The sequence below is a fragment of the Eumetopias jubatus genome, unplaced genomic scaffold (genome assembly GCF_037043125.1).
Source record: "Eumetopias jubatus isolate StellerSeaLion01/CBP00866 unplaced genomic scaffold, mEumJub1_p1.0 scaffold_16, whole genome shotgun sequence".
Lineage (NCBI taxonomy): Eukaryota > Metazoa > Chordata > Mammalia > Carnivora > Otariidae > Eumetopias > Eumetopias jubatus.
In genome coordinates, this window is record NW_028274822.1 from 91,288,779 (window position 1) to 91,313,637 (window position 24,859).

The 24,859-nt window shown below is 48.9% G+C and overlaps 1 protein-coding gene across 1 annotated transcript in view; it reads right to left on the reverse strand.

Annotated features, from left to right (window-relative positions):
• TMEM132D (transmembrane protein 132D) overlaps positions 1–24,859 on the reverse strand; it is a 547,747-nt gene that overhangs the window by 174,407 nt on the left and 348,481 nt on the right. The window lies entirely within an intron of this gene.

The following is a 24,859-nucleotide window of genomic DNA, read 5'->3' on the forward strand; positions in this document are numbered from 1 at the left end:
GCTCCGGACTACAGAGTGTGGCCTTTCATACACACAGAGTTACCGAGACGTGTCTAGCACAGCAGCAGACCCAGGAGGAAGCTCAGAGACAATGGCGGGGCTCCCAGGGGGCTTTCTTCTCAAAGTAAGGGATGAGGTGAGATCCCGGGACATCAGGGGGGCTCTAAGGAAAGGAGGTGGTAAGAGTTGGCCGCTGTCTATTTGGAGCCTCTACCCAGAGTTTCCACAGGTAGAGGAATCCCGAGATCTGGATGTCAGCACACACCTTTCTGGCTTGGGAACTTGCCAGAACCCTGGCCCTTCCTCCCCGTTCAGGAGACGGCCGTACTGAGCCCCACCTCCTCTGCCTGGTCACTGGGAGAGGGAGACTCACCGAACAGACGAGGCAACGTCGAGCTCAGGAACTCGACTCCACAGCGGAGGCATTATGGGGACTCCTACACAGCAGGAGCCTGACCCTACCGTCTACGCCGCCTTCTGTCCCCTCGCGTGTCCGCCGAGGTGCCCTCACCTCCAGCAAAGCCAGCAATCCTCGCTCTGCTGGGAGCCTGCACTGCCTGTATGTTTGCTTCCAGAGTTCCCTCTCCCGGGAAGGCATCTGTAAATCTCCCCACGGATTTAAATCCTTCCCATTGTGCAAGAGCTAGCCATAAAAACAACAACTATAATTTTAAAAGGGCTCTACTTATTTCATCTAGTTTTCCTCATTCGGTAAAACCCTGCCAGGTTTTCTATAAAGTTTATTTTCTCTTTTCCTTCACAGCCCTTGCCTGGCCAAGATGTGGAAGAAACACGGTCGCTTTTGAGCTGACTCTCCTCCCTTTGACGTGGTGATGAAAGCTCCCTACTTTGGGAATTCTTAACCTGGGGCCCCTGGCAGGCTTGTGGATCCTGAAACTGTGCGCAAATGTGTGTTGTTCTTGAACGAGTCCTTAGCTTGCATGGGCTTCTCAGAGGCTCTGAAGCAGTTGGGCTGTGGGGCACGTTCCCGATCATTTCCGGTGTAAATTCTGTGTATGGAGATCTAGCTGCAGAATAGCTTATTACGTGTGACTCGGATCAGTGGAAATTTGAACTTTAATACCTCTCTGCAAACGGTTAACGCATGCAGGATTCCAGAACCCCTGCATATCTGGCAATATTTATCATTTCTCCGTGTTTACCTGTAAAGCTAAGGACCGCACCTTTGCAGTTTGTGGGTTTAACTATAAGGGTCCTGAAGAGGGGCTACGCTTATTTATTCCAAGTTGTGCCCAGCGTAGGGTCTAATGCCTGGGGTTATTCAGAACAGCATCTACGGTGTTACAGGACACAAACACGGTAGGTTAAGTAAACGTTTCTACAGCGCGTCTGCTGACAGGGGTTTTCACCTCGCCCGTGCGTTAGAATTGCTGGGGGGGCTTTATAAGTTAACCAACGACCGCGGCCACTCCTACAGCTTTCCCTCCGGAGAGGGGCCAGCTACCAGGCCCACTGATCTCTCTCTCTCTCCCTTTGTTCCTTCCTTCCACCTGTCTGTCTCTTTTTTAATCCAGGTGATCCTACCATGCAGTCAGGACTCTGAACAACTGAGTCATGCAGTCAGGACTCTTAACAACAGGCTTAATTATGAGGACACTGGCGCTCTGCAAAGTATTCTGGATATGAAGGTATTAGAAACACAATGTATGGAGTTAATGGGTTTGGGAGGTATGGCTGGTAAAATCAGTGAAGTCACAGGTGAGCCACAAAGAAGGTTCCAGTTGCCCATGAACATGCAGCAAGGAGGGACAGGAACAGAATTCCAGCCATGGAGGCCCAGGGGGTGGATAAGACCGGTGTGTCCAGACGCCACTTCTGATAGCCCTGGATGCAGCCCTACCCCTCCAGCCTCAGGCCAGTCAAATAATGAGCAGTAAGGATGGGCTCCATGTGTGAGCTTCCTCCAGGAAGGCAGCCCTGTTGAGTTGGGCAGGGTTTGCTTAGAGTGGCTCAGGGCTCCATCCAACTTAGGGACTTGCCAGCCTTCTGGGCATGGGCCCTACCGGCATCAGCAAGCCAAGAGGCCACCTCCCTGTCCTGTTTGCTGGTGACAGGGAGGCAGAGGAGAGAACTCAGCCTCTCACCTCATGGGCACCTCCGATCCCTGCGGGCTGGCTCCATCCATATGGGTTGGGAAGCACCTTCCTGCAGCTTGTCCTCCTTATAGAGAGGAGCACCATCTCCCTGGTTTGGAGAGCTCTTCCCATTCCTCGACAACCTTTCCTTACCTGGACCCTTTTGTGCACTGGGTTCAGGCTCTACACCTTTTCACTGGGAAGGGCTTCCTTTGAATGGACAAAGGCACAGCTGTGGACCACACGACACAATCTGAGGCTTCGCAAAATTTAAGGGAAATGCACACAAGGCTCTCAGTCACAGACAGTGACCACAACCCTCAGGGCCACGGCTCAGGAACCCAAGGAAAGCAATGAAACTTGAGGCTAGACAAGACCACCTCAGCAGATCCCAAGACCAAAAAGGACATCACTTTCAAAAGAAAAAGTCTTACTTTAGGTATTGTCACCTCTTTTCCCAGATGATGCAACAAGCAGCCTTTATTGAGTACTTTGAATGAGCCAGACACTGTTTTTAAGGGCTTTTTAGGTCCTATACCCACATGTGATCCTCACAGTGTCCCAGGAAATAACTGTGATTAACTGCCAGTTTGTAGATGAGAACTAGGTTCAGCGAGGCTCACCCAGCTAAACGGGAGAAGGAGCCGGGAGATGTGAATGCAGAGCGCCCACTCTCCATCCCTGTGGGACTAAGTCCCCCGCCTCTTGCTCCAGGGCGACAGGCTTGCTTATTAGCCATGAAGATCAAGGACAGCAACTTCCCGTCCCCTAGTAGAAATATAGCTCAGTCCCCGATGCCTCAAATAAATTCTGGACGGGCGAAGCTGGGACATGTTTGTAACAAGGCACTTTGCTATCAGGCTGCCTTCAGGGTCCTCTGCCAACTCTTTTAGTCCTACCATGTGTCTACAAATTAAAGCAGAGATGTGGAAGCTAGAGCTTTAGCGAGGAGAGCCTACCATCCATTGGAGGGATAAGAAACCATGTAGACATGGACCTGCTCGTGTAAGAACCATCTAGACCTGAGTATTGGAGATGCAGGTCAATGCATCTGAAAGCTACCTGCATTTTTTTTTCCATATTAGAACACTAACATGTTATGGTAGGTTCTTGAAATGAATGCCAATGATCGAACCTCACTCTGCCACCGCCCCTGTGGGTGACTGGCTCCCAGGGCTCGTGTGAGGGCTGCGGGGAAGCTGGTGGGGTGCAGGGGGGAGCACAGAGTGAAATTCCATTTCCAAATAGGCTTTTCCAGCTGGTACGCTCCAAGACGAATGGGTAAACTTTCTGAGAACAAAAGGAAAACCAGCGAGGAGGTGAGGCTAGTATCTCAATGGCTGTGACCTTGGAAAGTAGTTTGAGATGTGCTCCCTAGAGGTCGTGTGAAGGACAGCCATCTACCACTGGGCAGAGACTATCGCCTCCTGCCACCTGCATTGTGTCTCTATGCCGCACCTCTGGCTTCTGGGTGCTTCTGTTCCTAATCACGCCTACCCGTCACGACCCCTGGATGCCTTTCTTTCTTGAGTTTCCAAAACCCCCTTGCCCACAGTGCAGAGAGCTCCAAGTGCCTGGGGGTTTTGGTCCCTGGGAGGGGTGCTGAGGCAGAGGCTGGTGATGCTGGAGGTGACAGCCCAGCTCCCTTGCCTCCACTGGGTGGGTCAGGAGCCCCGCCCACACCCCAGAGTCTCCCCCAGGGGGTCAGGCTGGAGCCACCCGCCACGTGCTTGGGCTCCTCCCTAACTGTTCTCCTTTCCCTGGTGTCTTTTTTCAGTCTCTCCTGGGACACTTCCCTCATACATCACTTGCATGCAAGTCCTTGTCTCAAGGTCTGCGTCTAGGGAAACTGAAGGAGTTTTTAGAGCAAGGAGGACACCAAAGGCAACTGGCAGATGCTAGGTGAGAGATTCTGCAAATAGAAGAGAAACAAGGAATGAGTGTGGGTGGGGGGCTCAAAGGGACCACCACTCCGGGTCCTCAGCATCGCTGGCTCCAGTCGGAGGAGGCCTCTGGACTGAGCCAACCGTCTCCGCCACGGCGTTCTGGAAATCCGCCCCAGACACTGACACAGGTTCCCAGATGTCTCCCAAATGCAGGAGCCTCCCCTCCCCTCCCCTCCCCACTTTCAAGATTAAGATGAGGATATTACTCAAACAAATTGTTTCTTCTTAGACGTGATCCCAGTATTCAAGTTTCCCATCACTGACGTCTTTTTTCCTAACTTTTTCATTAGCATTTTCAGAATAAAACCTTTCATTAGGAAGTAAAATATGCACAGTCCCTTTAACGTATGTACTTTATAATGAGATTTTTGTCACCATAAGTTTGTCTTCTTGTGTCCTCTATTTCCACCTTACAATACTCTGAGGTCTGGTAACCAGAGTTCTTCTGGAAAAGAACAAGGGAAAGTCATAGCTTGGACCAAGGCGCGCTCTATTTCTGCCTTTTATTTTAGTGCTTCCTTGCTCCCATCCCGTACTTCATTCATCCACCCCATCGGGGAGGTTCCTCGGATTCCTGTTATTCGTTGGATACCGTGTCGGGTGACGGGGATACAGAGGCAAAGGCCGGCTTTAAAGCATGAAGATGGGTGGTGGCCAGACGGCCCTGGCTCTGCACATCCCTGCCCACCTCCACATTCAGGGACGCCATTTTGGTAGCTTGAGATGGGCAGCGTTGGGAGAATCTACACCACAAACACTGGCAAAGGCCATCAAGCAGGCTCCCTCCAAGCCCCCCAAGAGCACACTGCTCAAGAACTTTGCTCCTGTAGTGCATATGGCCTAGTGGGGAAGATCAGTACTAAATAAACGATCATATCAACCAAACGTAATTGGCAACTGTAAGGAAAGATGAGAAGCATGAGAAGCAGAGGTACCGGTGAGATTTTCAAGGACTCTGGTGGCGTCAGGGAGGTAAGGCTGATTCCGCACCCCCCACCCCCCGGGGCAAGCAAGGCTTGGGCTGTGCTCTCTAGAGAGGATGGGCAGGAATTCAGAGTCCCAGGAACCAGAAATTGCACATACCAATGTCCTGTGCTTGGAGGGAAAGGATGTGTTGTAGAAAACACAAGAAACCAGGGTGGCCGGAGCACCCAGAGGGCCAGGAATTGAGCTGTGAGATGTAGCAGAAGGATGGGCAGAGGGAGACTGTGCAAGGCTAGTTTCTAGCTCACACGTGGTGTTGTCTTTTCGAGTCAGTAAACTATGGTTTGTCAATGCACAGAGCCTGGGCTAAAAGGGTTTTACATTTCTAAACTTTGTTAACAAAAAAACAAGGACACGTAGTGTAGAAAGCATATGGCTTACAAAGCCTAAAATATTTAGTATCTCACCCCTTACAGGGAAAGTTTGCCAATCTCTGCCCTTTATCATCGGAGAAATGGGAGCTCATTTTAAACCTTTAAAAATAATAAAAGAACATTTATCTCTTCGATGGGTAAGTGCTTGGGAGTATCTTTAGTAGATGAGATTATGAGGTAGTCAAATATTTATTTCCACTGAAAGTGAAGAAACTCGGATTTAAGTGTTGATCTGAGTGTTCCACGTAAGAAGAACAGGAAAATGAAAGAGACAGGTGTATGCACAGCCCAGGAATACAAGCTGCAATTAGGATAAGAACTCATAGACTGGATTTATTGTAAAGATAACAACAAAGTACAAGGTGATCTTAATTGAACTAGGAAAAATAGGCTAAGCCAAGTTATGGATTGTTGTAACGGGAAGAAAATTAAAAAAAAAAAAGTGACACTCTTTGAGATGTTGATGAGTCCTGCAGGAATGTCTAGTGAACAAGAGAATGTCAAGCAGGGTCGGGGCAACGCTTCCTTGGCGGGGCCACCCCACACACCCCGGACACCTGTGGTGCTGGGCCCTGTCCTCTAAGGACCAATGGCAGACCCCGGGGGTTGCAACAGCCAAACCACACCCCACACTCCCTAAAGAGACGCACAGACCTGCCGTGTGACCAAGATCTCCCGGGTGTCCCTCTCTGAAGCAGGCGGGGCTCTGGTCGGAACTGGTCATGTCCTTTCTTCCTGTAGCCACAGCCCTGCTTTCAGCACTGAGCTACTCCAGGTAAGGGCCTGTGTCAGGTCAATGGGGATGGAGGTGGGGAGTGGGCAGAACAAGGGTGGGGGTACCGGCCCAGGCATGGGTGCTTCTGGAGGGGAGAAGGGGAGCGGGCAGTGATTATGTGCTCTTTCCACAGGAGGAAAGTGGGAAAGGCCCCCCTGAAATGTGTGATGACGCCTGCCCTCCCTCTGACCATGCAGTTTGGGGTTCCTGACCAGGGGAGGCTGGGTGGGTTTGCAGTGGGAAGGGGGAAGGAGGACTCTCCAAATCAGTCTGCAGAAGGGTGGGGCTCAGGAAAGACTGCAGTCAGGAGGTCAGCCCAAGAAGGGATGAGGTCTCCCCTGCAAAATGTGGCCACCATCTTTCTGGCCGAGCAATTCCTGACCCTCCCCTGGATGCTTCCCACTGTGCAACCTTAGCTTTGTTCTAACTTGTTCTGATGACAAAGGTGGCCCAAGGAGCCTGTGTGTCAGCACGGAGCTCCTCCCTGGAGAGGCTCACAGCTGGGATCTGATATAGGGGGCTCCAGGGGCCACGTAGTCAATCCATGAATGAATTCACTCTTGTCTAGAAACACAAAGTTTCCTGTGCTCAGGGCATCCTGGGGCCCATCGGGACATCCCCGCATGCTGAAGGAGCCCTGGGTCCTTCGCACCTACATGCGAGCCTACCGAACTGCTTTCAGCAAAGGTCAGTGGCTTGAAAACATCACTGTGGTTGCAGGGTTGAGAATGGACCAGAGGCAGACTGGAGAGGATGTGGGTAGACGGGGCAGAAATGAAAGAAATAGGGCTGTGGGAGAGACGCGCTGGAGCTCGTGGGCCACGGGGGAACGTGTAGGGCTGACCCTCGTGGTGTACACACGAGGTTCTGTTCCGTCCTGCACGCAGTCACGGTCTCCCCGCCCCGCGACCAGCTCCACTGGCCCCCACCTGCCACTGCAGATCTGCACGGGAACAGACATGCCACAGATGCATTCCCTGCTCCCCATACCCACAGAGCTGCTAATCCATACAGCCCGGCTTCCCCTGCAGCAAGAAGGGGTCCACAGAAACACTGACTGCAGGGAAGATACTGGAATAAATATCGGGGTTCCCTGAGTCGGAATAAGGGTGCTGTAATGTGCTGGTGCCGTAATACAATGATCTGTCCTCACTTAACGTTTGCACCGCCAAGTATCCGTCACAAGTACCACCATGCGCTGCTGGCTGCATACATAGCATAATGACACACCAATACCACACGGACACATTGCACAGGGACAGCTCACATCTTTTAGAAGATGTCATATCTAATAAAATCCGCAAATGGAATCTGGCAGAACACCGCTGGGATCTTTGATTCACACACAAGATGACTGACAAACAAGAACATGGCAGGGATCAAACCTGTTAGCATTTGGAAGGGAAAATTAACAAAGACAATGACAAGTCGGGCACTTCAAAAACACAGGAAGGTGCCCACAGAAGCACAAGATAAGCCTTTGAGAAATTCCCTGAAAATCTAGATTACTTTTTCAAAACTCACCAAAACGGAGTTTTCCCTTTTTTCTCTGAAAGATGACCTCTCCCACCCATTCAATCCTGATTTCCGTATTTATCCGATAATAAAGCTATCTCTCTAATTATAACTGTGGCTTATTTAAGGTAAAAAAAAAAACCTTTCTCTGGCCTAAGCTTCATTTGTAAAAGGTAAGTTCCCAATCAAACCTCATTTATACTGATTTTTACCATGACACCGCAGCCTCTACTTTTTACCCAGACTGACTTTAAATGATCCTTTACCGAGTGCGTATCACCCTCCGTTAAAGAGGGCTTCCAACATTTCAGAGTAAAAGAGAGTCTCGGGGGGCTGCCCCTCATCCCCCCACATGAGAGTGTCCCCTGCACGCGAGGGAGAAACTTCTACAGCAGACAAATACAGGGAAAAGAAGAGTAAAGCTAACTTTTGCATGTCCACATCATGACATTGTCTCAAACATACTTGGAGATGGAGGGTTATTTTATTTGTATATGTTTCTTTTGGTTGGGAGATTTTTCACTTAAAAGTCCAATTCGTAGGCCCCTGACAGGTTAGCGTGCTTGCCGGGGCCGCAGAAGGCTGAACACCGAGATCACACCGTGGCATGCTGGCCACTCTGTCCTGAGCTCCGTGTCTCGGGGAGGCCGAGCCGGGACTGGGGAAGGACGCACGCCGTCAGGGTCAGGTGGGCTGGGTAGGGAGGTAAGCAGACCCATTACATACACACACAATTAGCTCCTGCACATCTCCGTCTCCCCGCTCTGCGGATAAGGCAGGGGTCTGCCTCTGAAACGCCAGCTCCGCACGCCGGCTCCTTCCACCTTCTCGGTCCAACTGACAACTGTATGGGGGCACAGCATTTCTCCTAGACTCGGCCCTGGAGAAGTTTTATGTGTAAAAGCTTTCTTCTGCTCCCTCTGGGAACTCCGTGCTGCTTCAGCTGCTCCCTTCATTTTTATTTGTTTGTTTTCGGAGAGAATGCGCTAAGAGGGCGTCTCCATCCAGACTCCACATCGGGCAGGATCTGTTGGCAGATGAGTCAGAGGAAGACAGTTTGCAATGAAATTCTTAGTGTCCGGACAAGGGTTTTCGTGCCTCGTCGTAGGGCGAGTGCTAGAGCTCACAGGTGTTGGCCAAAGGGCTGTCTCCAGCAGGAGAGTCGGGCTGCCTCCCCAGACGCTGACGCCTGACAGCTAAGCTGCTTGTGACATCCGAGGCCCCGAAAAATGTAACGCCATCCACTGGATCCTAGAATAAATGATGAGCAAAGACTATGTCCCTTTATCTGGCCATGATCTCTTCAAGCACACAGCCAAACTGCTGGGGTAGAAAGAAGGCCCTACGTTCACTGGAAAATGCAAACAGGATTGTTAATTGACAGTGACAATCACTGCGAACTCTGCTAATGGTTTTCTCAACTCCCGTCTGAGGTGACAAACACAAGCATCGAGAGGCTAGGATGTTCTCTTTCATGATAAAAAATAATTCAAATATGTATCTAGTTGATTCCTCCTGCGAAAGGGAGGATTCTGTTTCTGGAGGCTTAGCTGGTAAAGTCCCGTGCAAACAAGCCACACCACGTCCGATGATCAATACATAATCGTGCTTCAGCCTTCAAGTGCTCAGGGTCCGGGGCTGAAGAATTAATTTGCTGGCTGAGGTTAACAGAATGTCAATAAATTTCTTGGTATAAATGTCAATACATTCTGTTAAGCCTTGTGATTTAAATATAATTAAAGATAAACTTTAAGTCAATGTTGGCTTTTTGGATTCGGGCACGATGGGTGATTTACTAAAATCTCACAAAGCTGCAGGGAGGAAGGATTTCGGCAGGTTGGAGTTTCTCAGACAAGCAGTTAGGGATGTTTGTTATCAGGGAGAAATAGAATTGGCCACACCCAACCTTACGTATGGCTTCAAACACCCACCTCATTACAGTTCATGCCACTCCCTGGGAGTTTTACAGAGAAGAAGGATACTGTGTCATCATGGACACACTCTGGGTCAGACGCGGCTACTGGCAGTGATACAGTGTTTGAGACAATGGACTTGGCAATGACTTACACCCAGGGTGGAATCTGGGCTTGGACCTAGTTATGTTATCCGACACCTAATCTCCAGAAGCCTCAGGCTTCTCAACTATAAAATGGTCAATAATCACAACCACATTTTTGTGCATATGATCTCCTTGACTCTTCATCACCAGGGCTAGGACTGTCTCAAACATCTGCGCAGGTTGTGCACTGCACAATTCAAAGAGGACGCACCTTGACTTTGTGAATGATGCCCCCAGAGTTGTTCAGTGCACCACATGCACAACACACTCAGAGGCCTGACCACCAAACAAAGACATCGTTGTGATTGATCAGTTACTTATTTACATAGGTAATTCTCTAAGCACAGAGTGAATGCTTTGAGGCAGGAACTAACCCCCTTCTTTCCTTCCTTTCCTTTCAATTGCTCCTTTTACTCAACTGTACAGACCCCCATATGTTCTAAATTCTCAGGAGATGAATATTCAATAATACAGTGAGTCAATGACTGTGTGGCCAATGCTGGACGTACTCAAAATCCACTTTCCCCTTCCTCCTTGCCATGGAGCCCAATTTGTTCAAGTTGGCAATATAAAGCCCTTCCCAACAAAAACCAAATGACTGGGAAGCTACAACATTTGTCTATTTCTGGCCAGCAAGATGTAAGCAGAAATCTATTTTGTGAGGCTTCCGGGAAACATGTTTTCCCCTTGATAAAGAGGTGCAGTTTCAGAGAGCCTGTGCTTTTTACCTTCCCTCCTTTCTCTTTCCTTCCTGGAATACTGATGTGATGCCTGGATGTGCATCTGCTGTCTTGTGATGGTGAGTTGGCAGAGCAGGAAGATAGGACACAAAGACCCCACTGCACCATTTAGTGATTGTACCAGCCATGGGATACCGATCACGTCTTTTCGCTGTTTGGGATACACAAATCACAAGGTCTTAAAAGCCATTACATTTGGTCTTTTTTTACATGCAGCTGAACGTCACCCTAACAGCACAGGGAGAGACACACCTCTTACGGTGTGTATCTGCAATGTCTGTGTGAAGGTCTGCTGGGAAACAGGAAACAAAGCCAGGAAAAGTGATGCTCACTGCCCATCTCCCTAATCAATAACCCACCTTTTAAAAATTTAACTGAATAAACATACCTGTTGTTCATGGTGTTTTTTTTTTTAAGATTTTATTTATTTATTTGACACAGAGAGAGGGAGCACGAGCAGGGGGAGGGGCAGGGGGAGAGGGAGAAACAGACTCCCTGCTGAGCAGGGACCCCCCCCCCAACATGGGGTTCAATCCCAGGACCCTGGGATCATGACCCAAGCCTGAGCCAAAGGCAGACGCTTAATCAACTGAGCCACCCAAGTGCCCCCATGTTTGTTTTTTTAATTCAGACATTAGTTTCGCCGTCTTCCCAGTTCTGAATGAGTCCGGCCTTGTGAATTACACAGGAAACTGAAGGAATTAGTTGATGAGACACTAATCTTCACTAGAATGCTTGAGAACACAATCATAAAATTACACCATTGTGGTTAAATGCTTGCCGATAGGTAGCACCCCTCTGTTATTTTTTCTTTAAAGACCCCATCTAGCTGTTGAGAGGCCGCTTGGGGCAGATCTTAGTAGCTGGGACTCTATCTGCCAGCGGGCTAATTTGCAAAGGTTGCTGAATGATGAGGTGTCAAGAGACATGTAAATTGAATTTTCCAGCAGTACAGAAAGTAGATGAAGGCATGAATAGTCATCTTAAGCTACAAACAGAAAAAGAAAGGGGAGAAGCTCCTCTTAGAAAGAGATTAAAGCCAGTGACGCCAAGTAATTTTAGCATGCTTATTAGCTCTCTTTATCTTGTGATACATATGATCTATAGTACTGGGGATGAAATCTCCAATTTCAGACACTATAAAGGCCCAGCACAGAGTGAGGAGGGTGTCCTGCTGGGGAAAACAGCAGTGGTGGGGACTGTGGCTAACTGAAGAAGGCATGCCGTGACTCACGGGGCTGCCCCCACCCAGCTCTTGCCTCTTGTTCTGGGAAGAAATACAGGCCTGGTATTGATAGCTATTCTGATTCCCCCCCCCAAGACATCCATTTTTTTACATTTACATTTGAAAGCTCCTGATAATTAAACATTGACAACTAATTTGAATTTTCTTAAGCCACCAGGAAGGCCAAATAAATATATCTTTAGGTCAGACCTGGCACAAAGTCCCTGGTTTGTGACGATGGTGACAATGACGATGGTGATTATGATGGTGGTGATGTTGATGGTGATTGTGATGATGATGATGGTGATGTTGATAATGGTGATGATGGTAGTGATGATGATGACGATGGTGATGATGATGGTGATGATGGTGATGATGATGGTGATGATGGTGATGGTGGTGATGGTGATGGTGATGATGATGGTGATGATGGTGGTGATGATGGTGATGATGATGATGATGGTGATTGTAGTGATGATGATGGTGATGATGATGATGGTGACGGTGGTGATGGTGACGATGGTGATGATGATGATGGTGATGGTGGTGATGGTGATGGTGGTGATGGTGACGATGGTGATGATGATCGTGATGATGGTGATGATGGTGATGGTGGTGATGGTGATGGTGATGATGATGGTGATGATGGTGGTGATGATGGTGATGATGATGGTGATGATGGTGATGGTGGTGATGGTGATGGTGATGATGATGGTGATGATGGTGGTGATGATGGTGATGATGATGATGGTGATTGTAGTGATGATGATGGTGATGATGATGATGGTGATGGTGGTGATGGTGATGATGGTGATGATGATGATGGTGATGGTGGTGATGGTGATGATGGTGATGATGATCGTGATGATGATGATGACGGTGATGATGACGATGATGATGTTGATGATGGTGATGGTGATGATGATGGCGGTGATGGTGATGATGGTGATGATGATGTTGATGATGGTGATTGTGATGATGATGGTGGTGATGGTGATGATGATAGTGATGATGGTAGTGATGATGATGGTGATGATGGTGATGGTGGTGATGATGATGATGATGGTGGTGATGGTGATGGTGATGGTGTTGATGGTGGGGCAGTGATTAGAACTGGAAAGACACTGATGTGTCTTTATATCTATGCATATCTACTAAACTTAGCTCAATGTTGTGGGGATATCAATCAAGAGACATTTAACAACTCATCTGCCCCAGCATTTCCTCACATGTCACGGTAACAAATGGTCAGGCACTTGCTGGTGGCCAACATATATTTTGCAGCCCAGACCCTGACTAGATCAATGTGTTAGTTGTTGAGGTAGTTAGCGTGTGGGCCAGTATTCACTGGCTAGTCTGAGCATATGATATTCATTATCCTTCAAATATTAACAAGAAAGAGAGGGCTACTGCAGGTAGTCCCTGGTGGGCTTTGGCCACAGGGAGGATTTGCCATTGGTTGCTGCCATTGGATGGATGTCACAAGGTAGAAGTGAGCATGGGGCAGGTAGAAAAGAACACGATACTGCTTTTGATGTTTTCTATGTCATACTTCACATATTTCTTTCAATGAAGAACACGTGTGGTCAGCTGAATGACCCTCAAACCTGTCCACAGTCTAATCAACAGAAAATGTGAATGCTACCTTATATAGCAAAAGGGATTTTGTAGCTATGATTAAGTTAAGGATCTTGAGATGGGGTGATTATCCAGCTGGACCCTAAGTGTCATTAAAAGTGTCCTCATAAGAGGGAGTTTTCACTACCGGAGAGAGAGGGCCAGGTGACAGTATGAGAAACAGAGATTAGGGCGATATGCTTTGAAGACAGAAGGAGGGGTTACAACCCAGGGAATACAGGTGGCTTCTGGAAGCATGAAAAGACAAGGAAACAGATTCCCCATCAGAGCTACCAGAAGGGCTCAGCTCTGTCAACAGCCAGTGAAAGTGAATGGAGACTTCTGCCTTCCAAAACTGTAGGGCAATAAATTTATATTGCTGTAAGCCACAGGTTTATGGTAATTGGTTCCAGAGGCCATAGGAAACAAATACAAGCAGGGACTCAGTCATTGTTAGGAAGACCAACTTACTAGGGAAACATGTTATTTCAAAGATTGAGAAAGTCAGATACCAAGTGCCATAGCCTGGACATCTGTGTCTCTCCAAAATTCATGTTGAAAGCCAACCCTTAATGTGAGGGTATCAAGAGGTGGGTCCTTTGGGAGGTGATGAGGTCATGATGATGGGGCCTCGTGATGGGATTGGTGCCTTTACAAGAGAGACTCCAGAGAGCTCCCTCCCCTTCCCCTGACGTAAGGACACAGCCAGAAGACGTCTGTGAGCCAGGAATCCCGCCTCACTCAGACACGGAGTCTGCAGGTGCCTTGATCTTGGACTTCGAGCCTCCAGAACTGCGAGAAGCAAATGTCTGTTGTTTGCAAGCCACCCTGTCTGTGGTATTTTGTTCTAGCAGCCCAGATGGAGGAAGACACCATGTTTTTATGTAGATACAAGCATTTGGATGCGAAGCACTTGAAACAAGGATCGCAGAGTGGGACTCCACACCGTCACTTACATGAACAAATCCTTCCAATCTCATTTATTATGCCTCTACAACCTCACATTCCACGCCCCAGTTCAATAATAACTGTACTTCAATGATAAAAGTTTAGGTCTCATAAAAAGAAAGAGAATAGGACCTTGCTCTGAGCTTCACAAATTTGGGAAGGAAGGAAGGAAGAAAGGAAGAAAGGAAGAAAGACAGAAAGAAAGACAGAAAGACAGAAAGACAGAAAGAAAGACAGAAAGAAAGACAGAAAGAAAGACAGAAAGACAGAAAGACAGAAAGACAGAAAGAAAGACAGAAAGACAGAAAGAAAGAAAGAAAGAAAGAAAGAAAGAAAGAAAGAAAGAAAGAAAAAAAAAGAAAGAAAGAAAAAAAGAAAGAAAGAGAGAGAGAGAGAGAGAGATGGAGGAAGGAAGAAAAAAAGCAGGTGGGGAACTTATTGGCATTTAATAAATACACACTTCCTATTTCCTGGGGGTGGTGTCTGGTCTGCATCTACATTATGTCTGGAAGGGTACGACCCTGCTCCTCTAAGAACTTCGAGGCATGTCATGAAGCCAGCCTCCGGGGGACGCCAGTGAGCATGCCAGGCAGAGGCTGCCCAGCTCTCGGCGCTTCTGATGAGCAAGAAGAAGCTGGACTAACTTCCTGGCTTTTAAATTTCAGAATCCTAGAGCCTGAGGGAAATATAAAGATAATAAATAAATAAAGGAAATAAAGGGGTAAACATTTAGAAGAATATAAAAGAATGTGTAAGAGAGCATTTCCAACACTGCCCAGAGCACGGTGGGACGTGCTGCCTGACAGAACACCACAGCCCGGCGGCTGCCACAGCGGAGATCCCTTCCTCCTGGTCCCCAAGGCCGCGAGCCCGAGATCAGGGTGCCCAGGGGTGGGGATCTGATAAGGGCGGTGCTCCTGCTGTACAGACGGCCACCTTCCCGGTGTGTCCTGATGTGGTGGGGAGAGACTCAGAGACAGAGACACAGAGATCCTCCTCGCCCTGTAGGGATGCTAATCCTATCGGGTTAGGGCCCCACCCTTCGGCCTCATTTAACATTAACTACCACCCCAAATCCCACCTTCAAATACAGTCACGTTGGGGGTTAGGGCTTTGGCACGTGAATTTTGGAGGGACACAATCCAGTCCTGGGCACGTGCAGGGGACTGGGGGAGAAGGGGCTCAGAGATGCTAAGAAGAGGTCTCTGGGTGAACAATAAGGGTCCAGAGCTGACGAGGACAGGAGGGGGAACTGAGTCATGGCACAGACTCCCAGGCTTGCTTTGACAAAGCCAAGGCATCACCAGGACCCAAGGGCTGTGCAGGGTATTTTCAGGTTGTCCACAAGAATTTCCTTTTGTGCAAGCACAGGGCCTGGAGAATGACAGCAAGGACACCAATTTTTGCCCCAAGCCTGCTGAATACAGTTCGGCTGATTCCAAGTCAACAGCCCAGTGACGCAACAGCATTTCAGGAAGCCTTGCAGAAGGCGGTGATGTGGAATATAATGCCCCAAAAGCTATCCTTGCGTGTGGCTTAAGATCACTCTTGGGGAACCACACCCCCCCCACCTCGAGCCGAGAGAGTGCTACAATTACCCCAGCTCCAGGACATACCAGCGGTCCCTCCCTGGCACGCCCCCTACCTGGACCACCCTTCCCGGGGACCTGCCCCGCTGCGACCACTCAGATTAACCATGCCCTTGCAGGCCAACGGGAGGAAAGCTCGGCAACACAAACCTCAGGGCACCTGGGTGTCCTACAGCTTCCTTGTCTCCCATCATTATGTCACAGCAAATGCAACCACTTTACGTAGAGTAGATAATAAATCAACATCAAACGCATTATGCTGAACCTTATAATAATTCAATAAATTATTCAGTACAGCAGACAGTAAACATGGAGCAATTTACAAATAGCCCAATCAGGAGATATTATGATTCAGGCTCAACATCTGTGAGTTGTGTCTACACCACAGGCTCATAATCGGAGTCACTTTAGAGTGGAGGTTTACAGCGTTGGCAATGTTGGGGATCACCTGTATCGCCAGGCAAGATGGATGCCGGGGTCCCACCTCCCGCAGATTTGAATTTAATTCCCCTGGGGTGTGCACGGGGCATGCCCCGGTTTTTGTTTTTTGGGTGTTTTTTTTTTTTTTTTTTTTTTATTCCTTGCATGATTCAACTGTAGAACCATGGTTGAGAACCACCATTTTTGAATTGCAAGGAAACCGAACTGTTTGGGGCACTTGATCCTCCCAGGTTGGGGGTGGGGGAGGAGACCATGGAGAAGGTACCACTCAAATCAGCTGTTGTCAACCTATGTCAGAATCGCCCAGGCAGCATGAACTATGGCCCAGCCTGGGTCCCAAGCTCGGGTCCGATCCCACTGGTCTGGGATGCTGTCTGGGCGTCTGGATTTTAAAAAGCAAGCAGATGATGATGGCTATTGCTCAGCACGTTAGGATCACCCGGGAGTTTCACACACTGATGTCTGATGCCTAGCCCCAGAAACTCTGATTTTAAATTGATCTGAGGTGTAGGCTGGGCAATAATTGTTTGAAAACCTCCCAGAGCATTCTACAAGCACCCAGAATCAGGAACTAGTGGTGTAGACATTAGAGGGTGGAAACAGTGTGCTTGGTTGGAAGAGGGATGAACATGTGATACTGGGTCCCAGAGATTAATGTGACTGTCAGGATGCCCTAACTTTTCAGGGGGAAACACAACAGAATCTTCCAGAGCATGCCCTGTGCTAGCTTAGTTGTCACGACAGTGGGCATGAGAGCAAGAGCAAGGTGACATCTGAAGGCGATCTGGCCTTTCAAACCGTCGCCCTGCCCCCTGGCCTCCAGCCAGCAGGTTGATGCCCCACAGACTCACGCTTCCTGTCTGTACCCAGGACCCACCCTGCTCACCTGCTGTCCTCTACACTGCAGGATTTGCATGCAGAACCCCTGGCCCTGGAGCGGGTGACCTGCACTCCCTTGAGGACCTGTTATGGTTTCATCAGTGGGGGAGTCATGCGGCAGTTTCTTTGGGGAGGCTCTCAGGACAGACCCCCTTAGGGGAGTGAGGAGGAAGTATGGGGCACAGGGACACCTGGCTGATCCAACAGGCAGCTCCAGGGCTGGTGGGCGACGAGTGGCAACGGGCCCAGGCTTTGTGTTCCTGCCTCAGCCGGCTCGGCCAGTGACCACCTCCGGGGGGAGCGGCATGGGCTGGGGCCGTTCCTCTGGGGCATCGGGAATTAGATCCTGCTGGTGCCCAAGGTGGGAGGGACCCACAAAAGGCCAAACAACGAAATTCGACAAAATCCAGATAGTTCCCGCTGAGAACTGAAGGGGACAGCAAGAACACCGGAAGCTGCAAGGCCTGCAGGTGGACAGAGCTAGTCACGTCCCACATGCAACCAAGGTCCACTGGCTGCTTCTGATGCACAGGAACTGTGCCCAGCAGCTGAACCGCAGGGTAGATAAAAGACGCGCCCCTGGAGGAGGTGGGCTGTCTTCTCGGCCCCCGTTCCTCATCCCCTAACAGCAAGTCCACAACATTCTGGATCTTCCAAATGTCCCGGAGGCTTCACTCTGGGCTGCCCAAGTGGGCACAAGCCCCGTCCGTGGCCAATCCGCAGCGTCCACGGCACTCGCTCACAGGGGTGCACACGCTCATCCAATGAATCAAGCTCTGTTTATGGGACACCCATGAGGCCAGCAGTGCTCCAGGCACAGGGGATAAATCTGCGAACAAACAGGCAGAGCCCCCGTGCTCAGGTACCCATGCTATCAGGAGGCACGAAGCAATGAACAAGCAGAAACGATTAAATACATGTATGATGAGTGGCAATGATTAGGGTGTGCTGGATCCTGATGTTCCTGCCAAGCTCAGGGCTGCTACTCTCGCAGGGACCTGCCTCAACCCGTTGCACACCTGTCCAAGGTGTGGTCCGAGGCAGGGGCACAAGGGGTGGGTCAGCTCTGAGAGGCCCACCCAGCTCCAGAGCTGCCCGTCGGAGTGGCGGCCATCCCGCTGGACTGGGGGGTTGGGAGTCCTCCCTCCCCACTCCCCTACCGGACATTCACAGGTTGGAGTCCTAACCCCTCGGACCTCAGAATGACCAAATGGGGAGATACAGCCTTTAAAGAAGTAATCCAGGTTAAATGGGGTCACCAGGCTGGCCGTAATCCTATAGGACTGGACTAGTGTCCTTATAAAAAGAAGAGACCAGGAAATGGAGGTGCAGAGAGGGAAGAACGTGTGAAGACAGAATATAGCCTTCTGCACACCAAGGAGAGGGGCCTCCGACGAAAGCAACCCTGCTGACCCCTGGTCTCAGACTTGTACCTTCTAGAACCCAAAGAGAATAAACCTCCATGTTTACACCCCGCCTCCCACTCTGCAGTACTTTTCTGTGGTCGTCCCAGCAAATCGGTACAGAGGCTTCTTGGGGTTGGACATCTCACACAGGTCCTAATTCTAGCGAGGGTAGAGCCATGAGGACATGTTGGAAAATAGCGTTCCAGGTCAAGAGAAGAGCAGGTGCATTAAGGTCTCGGTCCAAATTGAGGAAAGTTAAAAGAAACAGCAGAATAAAATTAAATGTTCTTCCTAACTGTCGAGATACTGCCAAGGGCGTGGTCTGCCGTATATGCCACGGTGTCCCTCCTATGAGGAGTCACAGAAGAAATTCCACTCGGGTCCCGTTATCAAGAGGAACTGTGCCTCCTCAGGAACCGGGATGTCCACTTTGCGGCTGCTTCAGATCTTCGCCCTGACTGTGTTCTTGCACGTGCTGACCACCGGAACTATCCGAGAGAAACGCCCGGTCTACCTTCTGCGACTGTGAAGAGCCACATGGCATGCATTTCCGTTATGAATTCTGACTTGACCTTCCTCTTTCCACCCAGATTCTCCTTTCGCTCACGATTTCTCTCTCTCCTGTGGCTAACTATGGTAACGAAGCCACATGGGGTCACGTGCACGCGTGAGCCATGGTCGCCACCTCCAACACCAACACGTCAGGCTACTCTGTCCTCTGGTCGGCTTCGGCTTCTGCCAGACAATATCCTCAAGTATCTGCACGTCCCTGCTTTTAATGACATTTAACAACCACGACAGGCTCTTTTCTCTATCCAAGGCTGCACCCCAATTATCATTTTCTCAAAGTGCAGCTTCAAAGTATCCCGGGGCACAATTAGGGGCCGCACGCCTCAAAGGGGATTTTAATTACAAGATGTGCAGATGTTCTTGGGGTGAGAAGGGGCACATCCCACCCAAGTCCAGCTCTGCAGAGGCAGCGAGGCCAGCCTCCGAGGTCGCTTCCACACATGCGTGGACACCCCCCGCTTGATCAAAGCCAAGGCTGCTTTGAGCCGGCGGGCCTCCGGGAGCACGCGGGCCACCCAGCACTCTGGAAGCTAATTGAGAACTGGTCAGGCTGTGTTCTGACAGGCGGACCCTTTCAAGGTCCTCTGTAGCTACGAGGAGATTTTCCAGGAGCTAATCAAAGGTTCTGGGGGAAGCCGAGACGCATCATTTCAAAGGGCGGCTGAGAGCTGCCGAGCCCTACCTGAAAGGGAATTAAACACCGGGGTCTGGCCATGCACCTCGGGCTCCTTCCCAGGCGTGAAGCAAAACTGGCTGCAATCCTGGCGGGCGCTCTGGGGGAGAGGGTCTTCCTCCTCTCCTTGCAGACACTTGCCGGATTCATTTCCCCGCCATCAAGGTTCAGTGGACTGTGGCAGAGCCGAGCTATCTTCAAACATAGCCCTCGGCACATTACTGCTTGCTGGACTACTTGGGCAGGGGCCTCAGGCCACTGGAAAGTTCCAGCAGCACACCAGGGGCAGAGCGGGCTGGAGTAAAGTCTGAACTAAGCGTCTCTGAGCCTGACCTTCCAACGCGACGTGCAGGCAGATGCCGCCAGCGGGTAATCGCCCGGGGAACACCGCTGCTCTTACTTGGATGGGTCTCTTGAGAATGTGCTTTTAATTCAATCAATGGATTACATTTAATGAACCCGATTATGGGTAATAAACGACGGAAACGCGGTATCTCGGGAGGGGTGTGCGTTCTCACATGGGATTTAACGTCGTGGAAAATACTAGTTAGTCCTGTCTTGAAGTCTGCGTGGTTCATATCTGAATTTGGCCACCACTCTGCTGTCATTCACACACACACACACACACACACACACACACACACACACACACACACACACAGTGGTTACAAGTCGGATACTCTGCACTCAACAAGAAGAGAAAGAAGAGACTCTGTGTAGCCTTTAGAGTTACACCTGTCTCCTAGGGGGCAGCCATCCCTACAGGTCTATGAATGAATGAATGAATGAATGAATGACATTACAGTCAAGATGTCTCTTTCCACAAACAGACATTCCAAATGATACCTGGAAATACAACTTCTGAAGCTGAGAATGACTCACAAACCCTACGTTATCAGGAACACCTGTGGTCCTGCTAACACATGCCCAGATTCTAGTATTTCCATCTGACCCCAGGTGAGTTTTCACAGGGGAAATAGGCTGCAAGATACGTTTCACGAGAGGTGCTTGGAGACATGGAGTCACACGTAAACTGAGGCGTTAGAAAGGTGCTAGTATTTTGCCCACAGACCCTGACCCTGCTGAACCATGCAGTCCATGTCCTTTAGTGCAGGTGACAAACCAAAAGTGGCCTTATGTGGCCATAGCACATGTCTGTCTCTGTTGTGTTCCCCAGACATTAAGAATGGCATGGCTCCTTGGAGAGAGACCCCAGCACTTCATCATCTCATCAATTCTTACAGGACTTTTCTCTTTTACATTTAACATCTTTGAACTGGGCATGATGATGTTGTCTTTGCAAATGCTCGAGCTTGGTTGTTTTATTGGTGGTGTAATGACAAATGCAACCGTTTGACATTTTAGTCAATTATGCACTCCGAGGGACCTTAGAGGGACAAATACAAGTCCTGGGCGGGGAGGGGGTCCGAAACTGTCCATGGATACCTGCTGCTAATATTAGGACACTGCCACTAGAAGGGGTTGCAATTGTTTGGAAGGAAATCTGAAGACAGTAGCTGGGAATCCTTTAAAGAAATGCTTGCCTCTTAAGGGTGTGACTCTGGCAAAAGGGGGCCACGGGCAGCTCAGAGTTGATGGGACTCAGAGAAGTTAGTCTCAATATTCTAAGAGGCTTAGAAATGCCACAACCAACTTATTCTGCTTTCCTCATAACTTTCTGTATGTATCATGCAGTTACAGGATCCTGAGAGAGCTTTCCTTTAGCGTACACATAATGAAGAAGAAAGCCTGCATTATGATTTAAACGGCATGCTGTTTTCTTAGTGAGATTCAAAATAACAGTACAGTTTATAATCTATGGCACTTTGGGTTCCAATTGAATATGGTAATGGCGCCATTTACATGACAATGCAATGAATAAGATACATTTTTAGAGGGGGAGGGGGCAAAGGCAGGGGTAGGAGAATCTTAAGTAGAGGCTCCACACCCAGCACAGAGCCCCCCCGCCCCCCCCAAGGCTGGATCTCATGACCTGACCCGGAATCCAGACTCAGATGCTTAACCAACAGAGCCATCCAGGTGCCCCAATAAGGTACATTTTTAAAAACACTACATACATATGTAATAAACTGCTAATTATCTTCAGGATTCACTTCGCAGGTACAGAGAATCCAAAGAAGAAAACTCCACATTTCTCACGGGAAGTATTTTTTAAACAATCAATATTCAAAGTCTCTGCCTTTACGGTATTAATAATTACTTATTTTTAATTTAAATTCATACTGGGGTCATTATAGTTTCATGCGAGTTATAAGAAATAGCGGAGAAAGGTCTCCTTCACCCAGTGTCTCCCCGTGAGGACGTCCTGCGTACCTAGAGTGCAACATCGGCGTCAGGATACAGGGAGCTATGCAATCCATAGATGGTACTCAATTTCCCCAGTTGTACTTGGACACACACACGTGTGTGTGTGTGTCTCTCTCTCTCTGTGTAATTCTATACCATCTTCCCACACGTGATGGTTTGCCGTGTCCACTGCCACAGAGTACTGAGCAGTTCATCACCACGAGGACCCCTCCCGCTGCCTCCCTGCAGCCTTCCCACCCCTCCCTCCCCCCTCCCGCCTCCCTCCCCCCTCCCCCAACCCCTGGCACCTGCTATCTTGTGGCCACATCTAAAATACTATCACTTCAGGGTGCCTGGGTGGCTCAGTTGGTTAAGCGACTGCCTTCAGCTCAGGTCATGATCCTGGAGTCCTGGGATCGAGTCCCGCGTCGGGCTCCCTGCTCGGCAGGGAGTCTGCTTCTCCCTCTGACCCTCCCCCCTCTCATGTGCTCTCTCTCACTCTCAAATAAATAAATAAAATCTTTAAAAAAATACTATCACTTCAAAAATTCTATGTAAATGGACTCACAGCATGTCATCTTTTACGACTGGATTTCCCCCCCCCCCCCCCCCGGAATAACTTTCTGGAGAGTCTTTCAAGTTGTCCTAGGTACCAATAGTTCTTTCCTTTTTGTGGCTGAATTAAGTATTTCTTAAGAAAGAAAACAGATATTGAATCCTTTGAGAATTCTTTGGAGTGGGAATTCAGGTAAGGGTATAGAGAATGTCACCTGTGTGGTCTTCCTAAAGAACAGAAGGGACCCTTCAGATGGAGTGACAGCGATTTTGATATAAATCAGCCCGCGCCCTAAGGAGAGGGGAGGAGGTAGGACGGGCGCTCACAGGCACTTCCAGAAGCCTGCTGCACTGGAAACGGTCCTTCCCACACACTGCCCTTGCTCTCTCAGCCAAACCTATCACTGAGAGAGGCTACACCCATTCATCTTTGATTTCTTGTTTCTTTCCTCCTAGGGACTCTTACAGATATTCAAAGAAACACTGAGAAGGTTGCTAAGAAAACCCAGCGAAGAAGGGAGATTGGGCTCTGGATGACTCTCGAAAGGATTATCTACCTTGGAGAATATTGGAAAATACTCCTTTGCCTTCAGATATTTAACCAACTTGGGATTGCAGCTTTTCACTGCAGTTCAGATGGGAACATCCTTCCTGGTTTTTAGCATTTATCTCACAAACACTTCTAGATGCCCACTGGCATCTCTGACATGTTTTTTTAAATTCTTTCCATTTTGCATATGAGGAAACCTAAACCCAGTGTGATATAGGGAATCTGCCTGGGCTCTCTGGCTGTGAGGTGCCAAGCCGGTACCTGACTCCAGGCAGTCGGACTCTAGAGTTGTCCGTAGAGCCTGTTAATTGCTTGAACGTTTTCCTGAAGCCTAGGATACCTACAGCAAAGTGCACATCGTATGTGCAGAGCTTGACAAATGTTCACATTTTGTACTCAGCTCCCAGAACAAGTAACAGTGAATCAGCTGCGTCCCAGACGTTCCTCTGCGGTTACTGCCTTTTGCCCAAAAGTAGCTCCTTAACTGGCTTCTAAAAACCAAGGTAAGTCTTGCTCGTTGTGGTACTTGATGTAAAAGGAATTATACGGAGTGTACTGTTCTATGTTTGGCTTTTTTCATTTACCACGAGCTCATCTGTACCATTGCATACAATTACAGATCATTAATCATCATGGCAGAATAGTATTCCATCGAGCAAATGTATGTGTTATAATTTACTTATCCATTCGACTCTTGATGAGCATTTGAGTAATCCATCATTTAAGGCCACCTTCCCAGAACGTTCTAGTACCCATCTTTTGGTAACATATATGCACCCATTTCTTGGGAGCATCACCCAGGAGTGTACTTGTGGGGTCAGAGTCCATACTCTTCAGCATTGCCATGTTCTTGGAAAAACTGTGGGTGGTACAAGTACTGGGGACACCTATTAGATTTCAGTAGCAAGTGAAACTTCCATTCTGGTACCAAAAAGGAACATGAACGTGGAAATATTCAGCAGTCAATTTAAATAGCAAAACGTCCCACTTCTTTGTGGTAATCAAACATCACCTCGGAAGCTGGTTTATAAGACTTCTTCTTTGAAATTTACCACCTTCCAAGCCATAGTCATTTTAATCAAGATTAGAACATCTGATCACAGTTTTTTGAGCACTTAAATTCCTTCCAGTCCATTAAGTTGACAGGGGGCATTCAATTACCAAGTATCATTATAATCCTCGCTGGAAAAGGGTTTCAGGGTAACACTTATAGCAAAGAGACCCGGGCCAGGAGAGCAGTTGGCTTCAGCTGCCCATCACACTGAAGGATGGTGCTGGATCCCAGACCCCTGCTGCAGGACGGCTCCCAGGTAAGGTGATCCATGAGCTGGATTCATGCAGCCTGCCCTTGCTGCCATCCTGATCATCTGAGAACACACCACACAAAGTCGTAACCCTCAGCTACAAAGGGAAATACTGATTCAACTGAACTAGCAAGAAAGAGGAGAGGCCCTCATTATTATCACTGGGAAGCACCAGTAACTAGAAATCATTGTTTTTTTTTTCATGACCATATGCATTACTTTCATCGTAAGTTAAAATGCTAAGCCGGGTCAATTTTCACACCACGGCGTCCCGAGTTTGTCAGCCATGCCTGGGATTTTGAAAAC